The sequence below is a fragment of the Chiloscyllium punctatum genome, chromosome 30 (assembly GCF_047496795.1).
Source record: "Chiloscyllium punctatum isolate Juve2018m chromosome 30, sChiPun1.3, whole genome shotgun sequence".
In the NCBI taxonomy this organism is placed as follows: Eukaryota; Metazoa; Chordata; class Chondrichthyes; order Orectolobiformes; family Hemiscylliidae; genus Chiloscyllium; species Chiloscyllium punctatum.
In genome coordinates this window covers 26,602,489-26,616,106 of record NC_092768.1, presented here as the reverse complement: position 1 = coordinate 26,616,106, position 13,618 = coordinate 26,602,489, and the positions used below count along the sequence as shown (strand labels likewise).

The 13,618-nt window shown below is 42.2% G+C and overlaps 2 protein-coding genes across 2 annotated transcripts in view; one reads left to right on the top strand and one right to left on the bottom strand.

Moving 5' to 3' along the window:
• LOC140455314 (zinc-binding protein A33-like) overlaps nt 1–13,618 on the top strand; it is a 147,149-nt gene that overhangs the window by 54,976 nt on the left and 78,555 nt on the right. The window lies entirely within an intron of this gene.
• Nucleotides 1–13,618, bottom strand: part of LOC140455301 (uncharacterized) — a 96,385-nt gene that overhangs the window by 39,761 nt on the left and 43,006 nt on the right. The window lies entirely within an intron of this gene.

Here is a 13,618-nt window from a genome sequence, read left to right as displayed (position 1 = left end):
CAAATCTTTGCAAGTGTCTGTCCCACTTTGCATGTGGATGCCCTTTTGGTCAATGAGCATGAGAGAGACAGATTATTGGCCTCCAAGGGAATCCCGGAACATGAAAATGGAGCTGATTGATAGAATAGGCTTCATGGCCCACTCTTGTTCATAGTTCTTGTCATCTAACCCAAATCAATTAATTTGTACAAACACTTATCTCAATCATTAATCCTATCTTAGTGGATCATTCAATTATGTAAAAATATGGGTGCTTAATGATTGTTTATCCAGCAGATTGTCAGCAGTGCAGAGTTCTTTCCATCTTCATTCGGTCCTGGATTAAAGAAGGGAAAGATCCTCTCAGTGAAAGTGTGGGTGTAAGTGTAGAGATGGGACATGTTGTCTGCATTGTAAAATGATACCTGTCCGCCGTCATAGTCCACAAAAACCCCGATCTGTGGATTTATACCTGGGCAAGGCATTTAGATCTTGGGGAGCTGGCAGCAAAATATGCATTTCCAGGATTTAACCTACCTGTCCAATAAACTGTCTTAGGGCTCAGATTCATCACCTCTTCCCTGTTCACAGACTCTTGGGCCACTCCCACAATCCATTCAGTTTTGTTCTCCACCTTTACCCCCCAGCAATGCCTCCCTGACACGAGTCCCTCCATTTTCAAGATGCAGGCACACTTAACAACCGTCTTCTGGGTTTGACAGTATGGCTGCCATTTGTCTCCGAATCTCTCACTGGTCCGGTCCTCAGACAGGATGAGCAGGGGATTTGCTGTGTTCTGATCCAAGGTCAGTCTGGCTGGAGCTGGGGAAAAGTGAAAATAGTTGGTGATTATAGAGAATGATGGAAATGATTTGTGTAAGTAGCTGTAGAGGGAAAAAGGGTGCTTGGTCAGGGAGGGAATAGCGACTTGGGGCTTTGAAGGGGCGCGTTACAGTGCAGAGACTCTCAGTGATACAGAAGGATGTTTGAGTAGGTGTATGGAAGGACAAGAGAAGAATGGGAGGGAGAAAGGTTCATGTGAAAGAAGGGAAGATACAGGATTGGAAGGGCAAGTGACAAAGAGTCAGAGGGTTTCAAGAGAGGTGGTGTGGTGGAAAATAGTGCATTGACTGGTGACACAGTCTCTAGAAGGAATGGAGCAGGAGGATAGAGGACTAAACAGGGCAACGCAGTGAGTGTGGGAAGATGATAAAATTTTTCCAGTATTTCTGCTCTCTGGGAGAGAGTCGTTCCACAGAGCATGAGTTAGCACAGTTTTTCTGGGGACTCAGGAGAAATCAGTGCACCAGCTGTAAGATGCACTGTAGGAACACAACTAGAATCGTAGAATCCTAGAATGTCTTCCAAACACACAACCTGTACCACCTCTAACGTCTAGGATAAAAGATGTATGAGAAACACCATGTAAAAGTTCACCTCTAAGATATAAGCTATTCCCTTACTGTAGCTGAGTTAGAATTATAGATCTCCCCGCCAAACAACACTGTGGATGATCTTGTACCCCATGCATACAAACAGTTTAAGGAGGAAGCTCACCTGTACCTTCTCAAGCTTGAATCGTGATTGGCTACACCAGCAATTATTGCCTATGATGCTGACATCTCATGCTCAAATAACAAAAGTTAACCCCCACCCACAGATGATGGTGATGGTAAAGAGTGTGGTGTGAGAGGGATGCTGACTGCTACAGAAAGGAAGAGAGCTACAACATATCAAATGAAGGAATCTAAATTGAATGCCTCAACAGAGAACATAGGGAAGAGATGATATACCATGTACTTGGGATAATATCGAACATAGAGCATTACAGGCCCTACGGCCCTCAGTGTTGCGCCGACCTGTGAAACCAATCTGAAGTCCATCCAACTTGAATTATTCCATTTTCATCCATATGTTTATCCAATGACCATTTAAATGCCTTTAAGGTTCGCAAGTCTACTACTGTTGCAGGCAGGGCATTCCATGCCCCTACTACAATATGAGTAAAGAAACCAGCTCTGACATCTGTCCTTTATCTATCACCCTTCAATTTAAAGATATGTCCCCTCAATCTGGCTATCACCATTCGAGGAAGAAGGCCCTCACTATCCACCCTATCTAACCCTATGATTACCTTATATGTCTCAATTAAGTCACCTCAACCTCCTCCTCTCTAATGAAAACAGCCTCATGTCTCTCACCATTTCCTCATGAGACTTTCCCTCCACACCAGGGAACATCCTGGTAAATCTCCTCTGTACCCTTTAAAATGTTTCCACGGCCTTCTTATAATGTAGTGACTGAAACTGCCCACAATACTCCAAGTGTGGTGGCACCAGAGTTTTGTACAGCTGTAACATGACCTCATGGCTCGGAAACTCAACCTCTCTACCAATAAATGCCAATATACCGTATGCCTTCTTAACAATCCTATCGACTTGGGTGGCAACTTTCATGAATCAATGCATATGGACAGCAAGATCTCTCTGCTCATTCACACTACCAAGAATCTTACCATTTGCCCAGTATTCTGTATTCCCGTTGCTCCTTTCAAATTGAATCACTTCACACTTTTCCATATTAAACTCCATTTGCCATCTGTCAGCCCAGCTCTGCAGCTTATCTATGTCCCTCTGTAACCTGCAACATCCTTCAGCACTATCCACAACTCCACCAACCTTAGTGTCATCTGCAAATTTATTAACCCATCCTTCCACACCCGGATCCAGGTCATTGATAAAAATGACAGTGGCCCCAAAACAGATCCTTGCGGTATACCACTCATAACTGAACTCCATGATGAACATCTCGAATCAATCGTCACCCTCTGTCTTCTTTCACCTAGCTAACTTATGATCTAAACCACCAAATCACCCTCAATCCCATGTGTCCGTATTTTGTGCAATAGCCTCCCATGGGGAACCTTATCAAGTGCCTTACTGAAATCCATATACGCCACATCAACTGTTTTACCTTCATCCACCTGTTTGGTCACCTTCTCAAAGAAATCAGTAAGGTTTGTGAAGCACGACCTACCCTTCACAAAACTGTTGATTATCCCTAATCAACTTATTCCTTTCTAGATTATTACAAATCCTATCTTTTATAACCTTTTCCAACACTTTACCCACAACTAAAGTAAGGCTCGCTGGTCTATAATTGCCATGATTGTCTTTACTCCCCTTCTTGAACAAGGAGATAACATTTGCTATCCTCCAGTCTTCTGGCAATATTCCTGTAGATGAAGACGACATAAAGGTCAATACCAAAGGCCCTGCAATCACCTTCCTGGCTTGCCAGGGAATCCGAGGATAATCCTATCTGACCCAGGGGACTTATCTATTTTCACACTTTCCACAATTGCTAACAGCCCCCCTTTGTGAACCTCAACCCAGTCTAGTCTAGTAGCCTGTATCTCAGTATTCTTGCAGACAAAATGTCTTTTTTCAGTGTGAATACTGACAAAAATATTCATTTAGCACTTTTATCTTCTCTGACTCTACACACAACTTCCCACTACTCTCCTTGAATGGCCCTGATCTTACTCTCGTCATTCTTTTATTCCTGACATACCTATAGAAAGCTTTAGGATTTTCCTTGATCCTATCTGTCAATACTTCTCATGTTCCCTCCTGGCTCTTAGCTCTTTCTTTACATCCTTCCTGGCTAACTTGTAACCCTCAAGTGCCCTAACTGAGCCTTCATGTCTCATCTTTACATAAGCCTTCTTCCTCTTGACAAGGGATTCAACTTCTTTAGTAAACCACGGCTCCCTTGCTCAACCACTTCCTCCCTGCCTGACAGGTACATACTTATCAACGGCATGCAGTAGCTGTTCCTTGAAAAAACTCCACATTTCAATTGTGTCCATCCCCTGCAGTTTCCTTCCCCATCCTATGCATCCTAAATCTTGCCTAATCACATCATAATTTCCTTTCTCCCAGCTATAACTCTTGCCCTGCAGTACATACCTATCCCTTTCCATCGATAAACTAAACATAACTAAAATGTGGTCACTATCACCAAAGTGCTCACCTACCTCTAAATCTAACACCTGCCATGGTTCATTACCCAGTGCCAAATCCAATGTGGCCTCACTCCTTGTTGGCCTGTCTAAGGATGTGTCAGGAAACCCTCCTGTTCATATTAGACAAAAACTGACCCATCTAAAGTATTTGAACTATTGTATTTTCAGTCGATATTTGGAAAGTTAAAGCCCCCACAACAACTATCCTATTACTATGACTCCCATTCAGAATAATCTTTGCTATCCTTTCCTCTACATCTCTGGAACTATGTACTAGAGAGTGTTAGATTCATCGCTTTCTGTCATGCAATTCCAGAATGAAAAGGAGTGCAAGAGGTCTGGTTCAATGAGACAATGGTAAAGGAAGGGTGCAATGAGAAAAATGCAGCAAAGTTGTTGACAATTTCCAAACTTAAACTCTTTTAATAATAAGCTGAAATAAATCTGGGTCCTCTGTAAGCTATCTGACAATAATTTGGCAATTGATTGTCAAGAGATATCGTGGATAAGTGAAACAGTGTGGAACACTGGCTCACTCCAGACTGGTGCTTTCTTTCCTCGCTCCTTTTGTTTTTTTCCCATCTTCTTGATGTCACAGGGAGGCCAGTGCGGTACTGATGGTAATTTCTGGCTCATAGGCCCAATGTATGGACTCCTGGAATGGTGGCGAGGCACCGGCTAAAATGATGGGAGAGCAGAGATTCCTGGGCTGCAATAGGTGCAGACAGTGGATTCTTTCTGTGGTGGTGGGTCGTTGAATGCAGCAATATTGGTGCCTGGAGCAGGGGCTATTGTTGTGGGAGGCTCGGAGCTGGGACCTTGCCAGAGTCTTGTTTGGGATCCTGGCCGATGAAGGTGAACTCTATTTAAGTACTTTCTTTTTATCTTGTACCTCAAAATGGTACTGGATTGTGGGCAACAGAACACTTATCATGGTATCTGCATAGATATTTGTGACAATAAATCATTCATTCATTCATATACATCTGAAAACTACCTTTGGTAATGTGGACTGTGTGCAGGTAGATTTTTAAGATGTCAGTAAGTATAAAATAATGTAGTGCAGTGCAAGGTGGGATGAGAAGCCATTGACAAAGACTAGTCAGATAGGAAAATGTGTGAGCAAGAAAGAGTATGGTGCTGGAAAAACACAGCCAGTCAGAATCGATGTTTCGAGCATAAACTCTTCATCAGGAATTCCTCATTCCTGATGAAGAGCTTATGCTCGAAACGCCGATTCTCCTGCTCATCGGATGCTGCCTGACCAGCTGTGCTTTTCCAGCACCACACTCTCGACTCTGATCTCCAGCATCTGCAGTCCTCACTTTTTCCCAGTCCCACTGTATAGGACAGTGGAGAGCCATTGGAGGTGAATGGAAATGCTAATTTAACAACTATACAGAGGTCCAAGAAATTGGAAGGCCAAATGCAAGATATTTGCTTTAGTATGATATGTTATTTCTGACCTTTAGTAGTGTAACTTTTGGGTTATGGCAGCAAAGAATATCTGGTTAACTTTGCTGGAATTTGGGTCTGAATTTCAGCAGTAACTGCTCGTTAAAGGATTTTGTTTAAGAAATTACGATAGTGCAACAATTGTAAAGTACAAGTGCAAAGACAAAAGGTTTGAGGGTAGGCATTTTTGAGATGGGGTTCACAAAATTTGGAAAGATCTGCTAGGACATAAGTTGAGAGATCCATTGATTTTGTTATGAAACAGGAAGATCGGTGTGCAGTGATAAAAAAATGCAAAGTTTCAGTAGACCAGAAGTTGGGTCCATCACAGGAATAAGCTGCAAAAAATCTGGAGATTATAGTAAAATCAGTTGTAATTCAGTTCAGAAGAGAGTCAACATCTGTGCAGAATCTAATACCATAGCAAAGGAAAGTTGATAAGCCTGTAGTGCAGCAAAGTGCAGTCTTGTAGTTCAATTTGGAACAAGTTGTTTAAAATTTGAAGTTATTGAGGGCAGGAGCAAAGGAATACTGGAGACAAATTTGGAAATTGGAGGTAGTCTAAAGGGTTTTTAAAGGAATATATATTTCCATTGCAATCTGCATTGCCCTGCAGATCATAGAATCCCTGCAGAGTCAAAGCAGGCTATTTAGCCCATCGAGTCCTCACCAACTCTTCAGAGAACATCTCACCTCTGTGAATCTGTATTTCCCATGGTTAATCCACCTAGCCTGCACAGTTAGGGCAATTTAACATGACCAATCCACCTAACCTGCAAATCTTTGGACTGAGGGAAGAACCACCTCCCCACCCCACACACACACACACATACACAGGGAGAAGAAAACTCCACACAGTCACCTGGGAGTGCAATCAAACCCACGTCCCTGGTGCTGTGAGGCAACAGTGCTAATCACTGATCTACCACTGCCTGCATGTTTCAGACATAATGCTTGACTCTTAATTGCCCTCTGAAATGGCCTAGCCAACCTTTTAGTTATTTCAAACCAGTACAGTAAAGTTGATATATCACTCTTTGAAATGAGAATGACATACTCTTCCGAACTGACCATGCAAGATTATACTTTTCCATCATGTAGGGCGCTTCTTGGAAAATTGAAAAGGTTATTAATGTAGAGTAGTCGTGCCAGACATAGTCAGAGGTGACATGACACAAGGTTATAGTTCAAGAGGTGTATTTAAGATCACAAGCTTTTGGAGAGCTGCTCCTTCGTCAGGTGAAGTGACGAAGGAGCAATGCTGTGAAAGCTTGTGATTTCAAATAAACATGTTGGACTATAACATGGTGTCACGTGACTTCTGGATCTGTCTACCCCAGTCCACCACTGGCATCTCCACATCATGCATGCCAGACATAGTAATTCTCACTGATGCATGCCTTATGACCAATGCCTCAGAGCCTCCATCACTCTACCTGGCATGTTCCAGGTAGATCCACAAGAGATAATGACATAATGCTGTCCAATAGACAGAGTGCATTCTTCGTAGCTCTCAATTTTGCTGGAGACTGTAAAGTTTCATGATATGGAGCAAACTGGAAGAAGGAAACCTCCTTGTGCTTACCAGTTATAGATTGCCCTTAGCTAATGAATGCAGGTCATTCTACTATAACACGTGTTTCGTCAGTGCAAATTTGCTATAATGCAAATTGATTAATTGTGGACATTGTTTGGATAACGTGAACTTTCTACTGAATGGGGATAGTGATTTTCTATTTGCAATTTTCTATAGCAGCTTTCCATAGCATAATTTTCTATAGCGCGAAGTTGCGGAGGAACACAACTGTCGTGTTATAGCAGAACGACCTATAGTTATTACTTTATTTTAAACACCACTTGGATGAATCACAAGTGGTAGCAAGTTCGCAAATATACTCTGGGTGGGGCACTTTGATATTCCTCACAAAGAGTGGATCAGTACGAGTAATGCATGATGACTGACCATGCAATAATTACAGGAGGAGGAGGAGGAGGAGGTCCTCGCAATGTGATAGGGGAACTGTGCAGCTGAAGTATTTGTGATCACTTTCAGCCTGGTGTGTCAAGTGGGTGATCCATCTAGACTGAAGCCCACAGCATTACAGATGGCAGTTTTCTGCAAATTCAATTGACACCACATGATAGCAAGAAATGGATGAATGCACCATATACCATGCTGTTCACAAGTCCTGATACATCCCATCTACAATATTGACTCTCTTGCAGTCGCTATTACCATCAGATACTACTCCTCCATTTGGGAACCTCTGCACAAAGTATTCAAGAATGATTTATGTCCCATCATGCCCGAGATTTCTACCAAAATCTAAACTACCTCGTTCCCACCAATACCTACCAAACTACTATCTGGCATCTGCAAAATATGTTTTGGGCGTTCTCAACATAGAACATTACAGTAAAGTGCAACCTGGAGTCACTTAACACACAGGGGAAATCATCACTGTTCATCCAAAGGGCAGTTGTGTATGACCTGTCCAACTACCACTGAATACAAGTCCTCAGATTTGATAATACAGTCTTTCTAAGAGAGTCCATCTGTCATAATTTAAGGATTTAGTTGACTTAGTGCACTGCCTAGTATTTATTTTGCAGCAATCTTCATTACGGTGGCACAGTGGTTAGCACTGCTACTTCACAGTGCCAGGGTCCCAGGTTCGCTCCCAGCCTCAGACAGCTGTCTGTGTGGAGTTTGTATATTCTCCCCATGTCTGTGTGGGTTTTCTCTGCATTCTCCGGTTTCCTCCCACAGTCCAAAGATGTGCAGGTTAGGTGAATTGGCTATGCTAAATTGCCCATGGTGTTAGGTGCTAGGCAGAGGGAAATGGACCTGGAAGGGTTACTCTTTGGACTGGTTGGGCTGAAGGGTCTGTTTAGTGCACTGTAGGGAATCTAATCTAGAAAGCAGCCATCATCACAATGCTGTCTGTCGAAACTTTAAGTTTGAATTTTGATTTCCAATGTCCAACATTACAGCAATGACAATTGCTCATAAATACTTCACAGGCTCTGAAGGGCTTTGGGTCACACTGCAGTCATGAAGATTTTTTTTGTAAATTTATGATACCTCTTCAGATGGGAGATGTATAAATTCATCTTACTGTTGCTTCTTTTTTCACTTTCATTTCCTGCCATTTATTTACGCCATTCTTGCCTGAGATGTCAGGGAGATGTCCTGTTTTCCACTCCTTGCTCCCTTCCACACTTCTACCTTGTTCCTTTCCACAGTAGAAAGAAGTCAGGGATGTGTAGATAGCAATATTGTTTTGGCTCTTTGGCTCTCAGAGCATGGTGAGTCTGTGGAATTCTTACACATAGAGATCTATGAAGCTGAGTCATTAAGTATATTCAAGGATGTGATACAGATTTTTAATCATGAAGGGAATTAGGAGTTATGGGAAAAGACAGTAATGTGGAGTTGAGGATTATTAGATCAGACATGATCTCAATGAATAGCTGAGCAGACTAAATAGGCTGACTGGCCTGCTTCTGTTTCTACTTGTCATGTCAAGTTGTTTTCCTACGTTTCAGGTTATCCCTGTCTGTGGCTGTGTTAAATTATTTGGTGGGGGTTATCTTCTCTACACTCCAATAAGAGTATACATTTCAGACTTACAATTTCCACAGTCTCTTCTCTTGACTAAAGTGACTAATACCATTTGACATATTAACCACCAAGTAACATATGTGCTGCATTTTCTGTTTGTCTTCCTGATAATTTGTTCTTGTGGCACAATGCAAGTGCACCTATCTCTGGGTTAGAGGGATTCGGTTCAAGTCTCTCCTACTTCAGAGAGACCTGAACGGGTTCATTGAAATATTTCCTGAAGATTCCTGACAGTTAGCCCAATGTTCTCTCAAATCTGAATTCTATAATCCACTGAAATCCCTTCAGTGCACTACATCTAGTGTTGATGGGTTCAACAAGGTATCCAGAGGAATCCCCAGAACAAAATAATGTAAAAATGAAGAGCATTTCCAGGTAGTATGATCACATAACTTGGGCTTGGAAGCCCAATTAGTTCCTTTGCAACTGGGTTTATAATGAGGAAAATTAATGTAAGAGTTTTCCCTGAGTGAATGGTGTCTATCATATCTCTCCAAGCTATGTATTGTAAAGGGCCATTGAACTTCCAAATGGACAGAGCAACATCAGGTGCTAACAGTGTTTGAGTCTCCGTACTACTTCTGTAAGTATTTTTTAACAGTTAGTGTTATGAATTCATCTTTGGTAGAATAGTTTACAAATGGTGATAAAGGTGGAGAATGGAAACACTATAATATAATTCTGCTGATGATTGTCCACAACATCATGGGATTTTGAGTTATTAGAACTGTTTGAACTCTGTTCCATTTAGCTTGATGGTAGTGCCCCATGACAAATGGAAAGTATCTTCTATGTGAAGAAGGGGCTTTGTCTCCACAAGGGCTGTTGCTTGTCACTTCTAAACTTAGAAAATTTTTTTGTGACAGGTAGATTGGTTAAATTAACTTCAAGGAGCTTCTGCCACCCCCTCACACCTTTGTTGATTCCCTTAGCATTTACCACAGGCCCTTTAGTACTCCCCTAGCTCAGAGTGGTGCTATGGAACCACACTTGTTGATGGACTTTGAAGTTTTTGATTAGGAGTACATTGTGTGCCCTTTCCACACTCAGTGCTTCTTCAAAGTTGTGTTAACAATAGAGGAGTTTAGAATCATCAGCCTATTGAAATATCTACCAACAATTCCTGATGGGTTAGCCCAATGTCCTCTCAAATGTGAGTTCCATGCTCGATTGAAATCCCTCATTGCACTGCACCTAGTGCTGATGGGTTCAACAATGTATCCAGAGGAACCACCAGAACCAAAAATGTAAAAATGGAGAGCATTTCCAGGCAGTGCGATCACGTAAGTTGGGCTTTTAAGCCCATTTAGTTCCTTTGCCATTGGGTTTATATGAGGAATATGAACATAATTATTTTACCTTGGTTTGGTAGGGAACGGTAGGGAAGTGGTGATGTAGGTGTTATCAGCAGGGGGTTTCAATGCCAGTGTTTCTACCTGAAACAATGAGACTTTATGTGGCCCAGAGGAAATGTGGAACACTTCCAATGCAACTTGTTCTGCTGCATGCAGCTGTACAGAGATCTTGTGTCTGTCCTGTCAGAGAAATGGGACATATCCAATGATTTACAAGAATGTTGCCAGTGTTGGAGGATTTGAGCTATAGGGAGAGGCTGAACAGGCTGGGGCTGTTTTCCCTGGAACGTCGGAGGCTGAGGGTTGGCCTTATAGAGGTTTACAAAATCATGAGGGGCATGGATAGGATAAATAGACAAAGTCTTTTCCCTGGGATGGGGGAGTCCAGAACGAGAGGGCATAGCTTTAGGGTGAGAGGGGAAATGCCTAAGGGGCAACTTTTTCATGCAGAGAGTGGTACGTGTATGGAATGAGCTGCCAGAGGAAGTGGTGGAGGCTAGTACAATTGCTACATTTAAAAGGCATTTGAATGGGTATATGAATAGGGAGGGTTTGGAGGGATATGGGCTTGGTGCTGACAGGTGGGACTAGATTGGGTTGGGATATCTGGTCAACATAGATGGGTTGGACCAAAGGGTCTGTTTCTCTGCTATACATCTCTATGACGCTATGATGATGGTGCCTGAGATCTTTTAAGATGCAATTGGATGAGCATGAATATGACTTATCTTTGGAATACCTTTTATTTTTGGTACTATTTTAAGAGGATGGGGAGAGTCTAGAAGAGCACATTCCAAACTAGCAACCTCAAACTCCAGCAATACAATAGCACTAGCTGTAGAGGAATACCATCATCTCAGTTTCCCCTGCATGCCACACATCATCCTGACTTGGAATTACATTGTCATTCTGTCAAAGTCATCAGGTAAAAATCCTGGAAACCCCTTCCTAACAGCACTGAGGGTGTTCTTGCACTCAAGGACTGCAGCAATTCAGCTCATGACACCCCCAAAGGAACACCATCACCATCACAACCATGCCAGACAATAAAGGAGGACATTGCAGTGCCATTGTCATTGCCATTTCAGTGCCAAGGTAAATTCAGCTGCTTTGTCCAGTTTAATATTTCTTTACAAGGTAAGGTCTTCATCCCAACAATAAGTTGAGTGACTTTACTCTGAACCGATTCTAAATCAATGATGTTTTCAAATAAGGAGACAAATACTTTGCACAATACTCTTGATATGGTCATACCAGTAAAACATCCCCACTTTTATATTCCACTCCTCTCATAATAAAAGGCAACATTACAGTTGCTTTCACAATCACTTGCTGTAGTTGCATAATGTTACTAAGGTATCAAGACATCCAAATCACTTTGCATCAGTGCAAGTATTTTGCATCAGTGTTTACTGTGGAGAAGGATATGGAAGATAGAGAACATGGGGAAATAAATAGCGAATCTTGAAAGATGTCCATAATACAGAAGAGGAGTTGCTGGATGTAATTAAATGCATAAAGGTGGTTAACTCTCGGGACCAGATCAGGTGTACTCCAGACCTTTGTGGGAAGCTAGGCAAATGGTTGCTGAGCCCACTTCTGAGATATATTTGTATCATGTCCATGGGTGAGGTGTCAGAAAACTGCAGGATGGCTAATGTGGTGCCATTATTTAAGAATGGTGGTCAGGAAAAGCCAAGGAACTATAGACTGATGAGCATGATGTCAGTGTTGGGTAAATTGCTGGAGTAGATTCTGAGGGACATGCTTTTGAGAAATCATGTCTCACTAAGTTAATTGAGTTTTTTAAAGAAGCAACAAAGAAGATTGATGAAGGCAGACCAGTGAACATTGTCTATGTGGAAGTCAACAAGGTATTTAGTAAGGTTCTGCGTGGTAGACCAGTTAGCAAGGTTAGACCACATGCAATACAGGGAGAACTAGCTATTTGGTTACAGAACTGGCTCAAAGGAGAAGACAAAGAATGGTGGTGGAGGGTGGAATTTTACATTGGAGCCCTGTGACCAGTGATGTACAACAAGAATCAGTGCTGGGTCCATTGCCTTTCATCATTTATACAAATGATTTGGATGTGAACATAGAATGTATGGTTAATAAGTTTGCAGATGACACCAAAATTAGAGATGTAATGGACAGCAAAGAAGGTTACTGCAGAGTACAGAGGGATCTTAATCAGATGGGCCAATGAGTTGAGGAGTGTTGAATAGAATTTAGTTTAGATAAATGTGATGTGCTGCATTTTGGAAAGACAAATCAGAGCAGGATTTATAAACTTAATGGTAAAGTCCTGGGGAGTGCTGCTGAACAAAGAGACTTTGAGTGCTGGTTCATAGTTCCTTCAAAATGGAATTGCAGGTGGATAGGATAGTGAAAAGGGTGTTTAGTATGCTTGCCTTTGTGCGTCAGTGCATTGAGTATAGGGGTTGGGAGGTCACGTTTTGGCTGTACAGGACATCGGTTAGGCCACTATTGGAATACTGCATAGGAATATGCAGTAGGAAGGGTGTTGGAAACTTGAAAGGGTTTAGAAAAGTTTTATAGAACATAGAACATTACAGTGCAGTACAGGCCCTTCAGCCCTCGATGTTGAGATGACCTGCCATACCAATCTGAAGCCCATCTAACCTACACTATTCCATGTACGTCCATACGCTCGCCCAATGACGACTTAAATGTACTTAAAGTTGGTGAATCTACTACTGTTGCAGGCAAAGCATTCCATACCCTTACTACTCTCTGAGTAAAGAAACTACCTCGGACATCTGTCCTATATCTATCACCCCTCAATTTAAAGCTATTCTCCCTCGTGTTTGCCATCACCATACTTGGAAAAAGGCTCTCCCTGGCCACCCTGTCTAACCCTCTAATTATCTTATATGTCTCTATTAAGTCACCTCTCAACCTTCTTCTCTCCAGCGAAAACAGTCTCAAGTCCCTCAGCCTTTCCTCATAAGACCTTCCCTCTATACCAGGCAACATCCTAGTAAATCTCCTCTGCACCTTTTCCAAAGCTTCCACAGCCTTCTTATAATGTGGTGTTTAGAACTGTACACAATACTCCAAGTGCGGCATTTTCTAGGCTATGGCTTCCCTCCTGATTAAGGAATCATTTTCCTGGAGGGTCCTTCACCCAGCAGAAGAATAGGAGTTGGCATG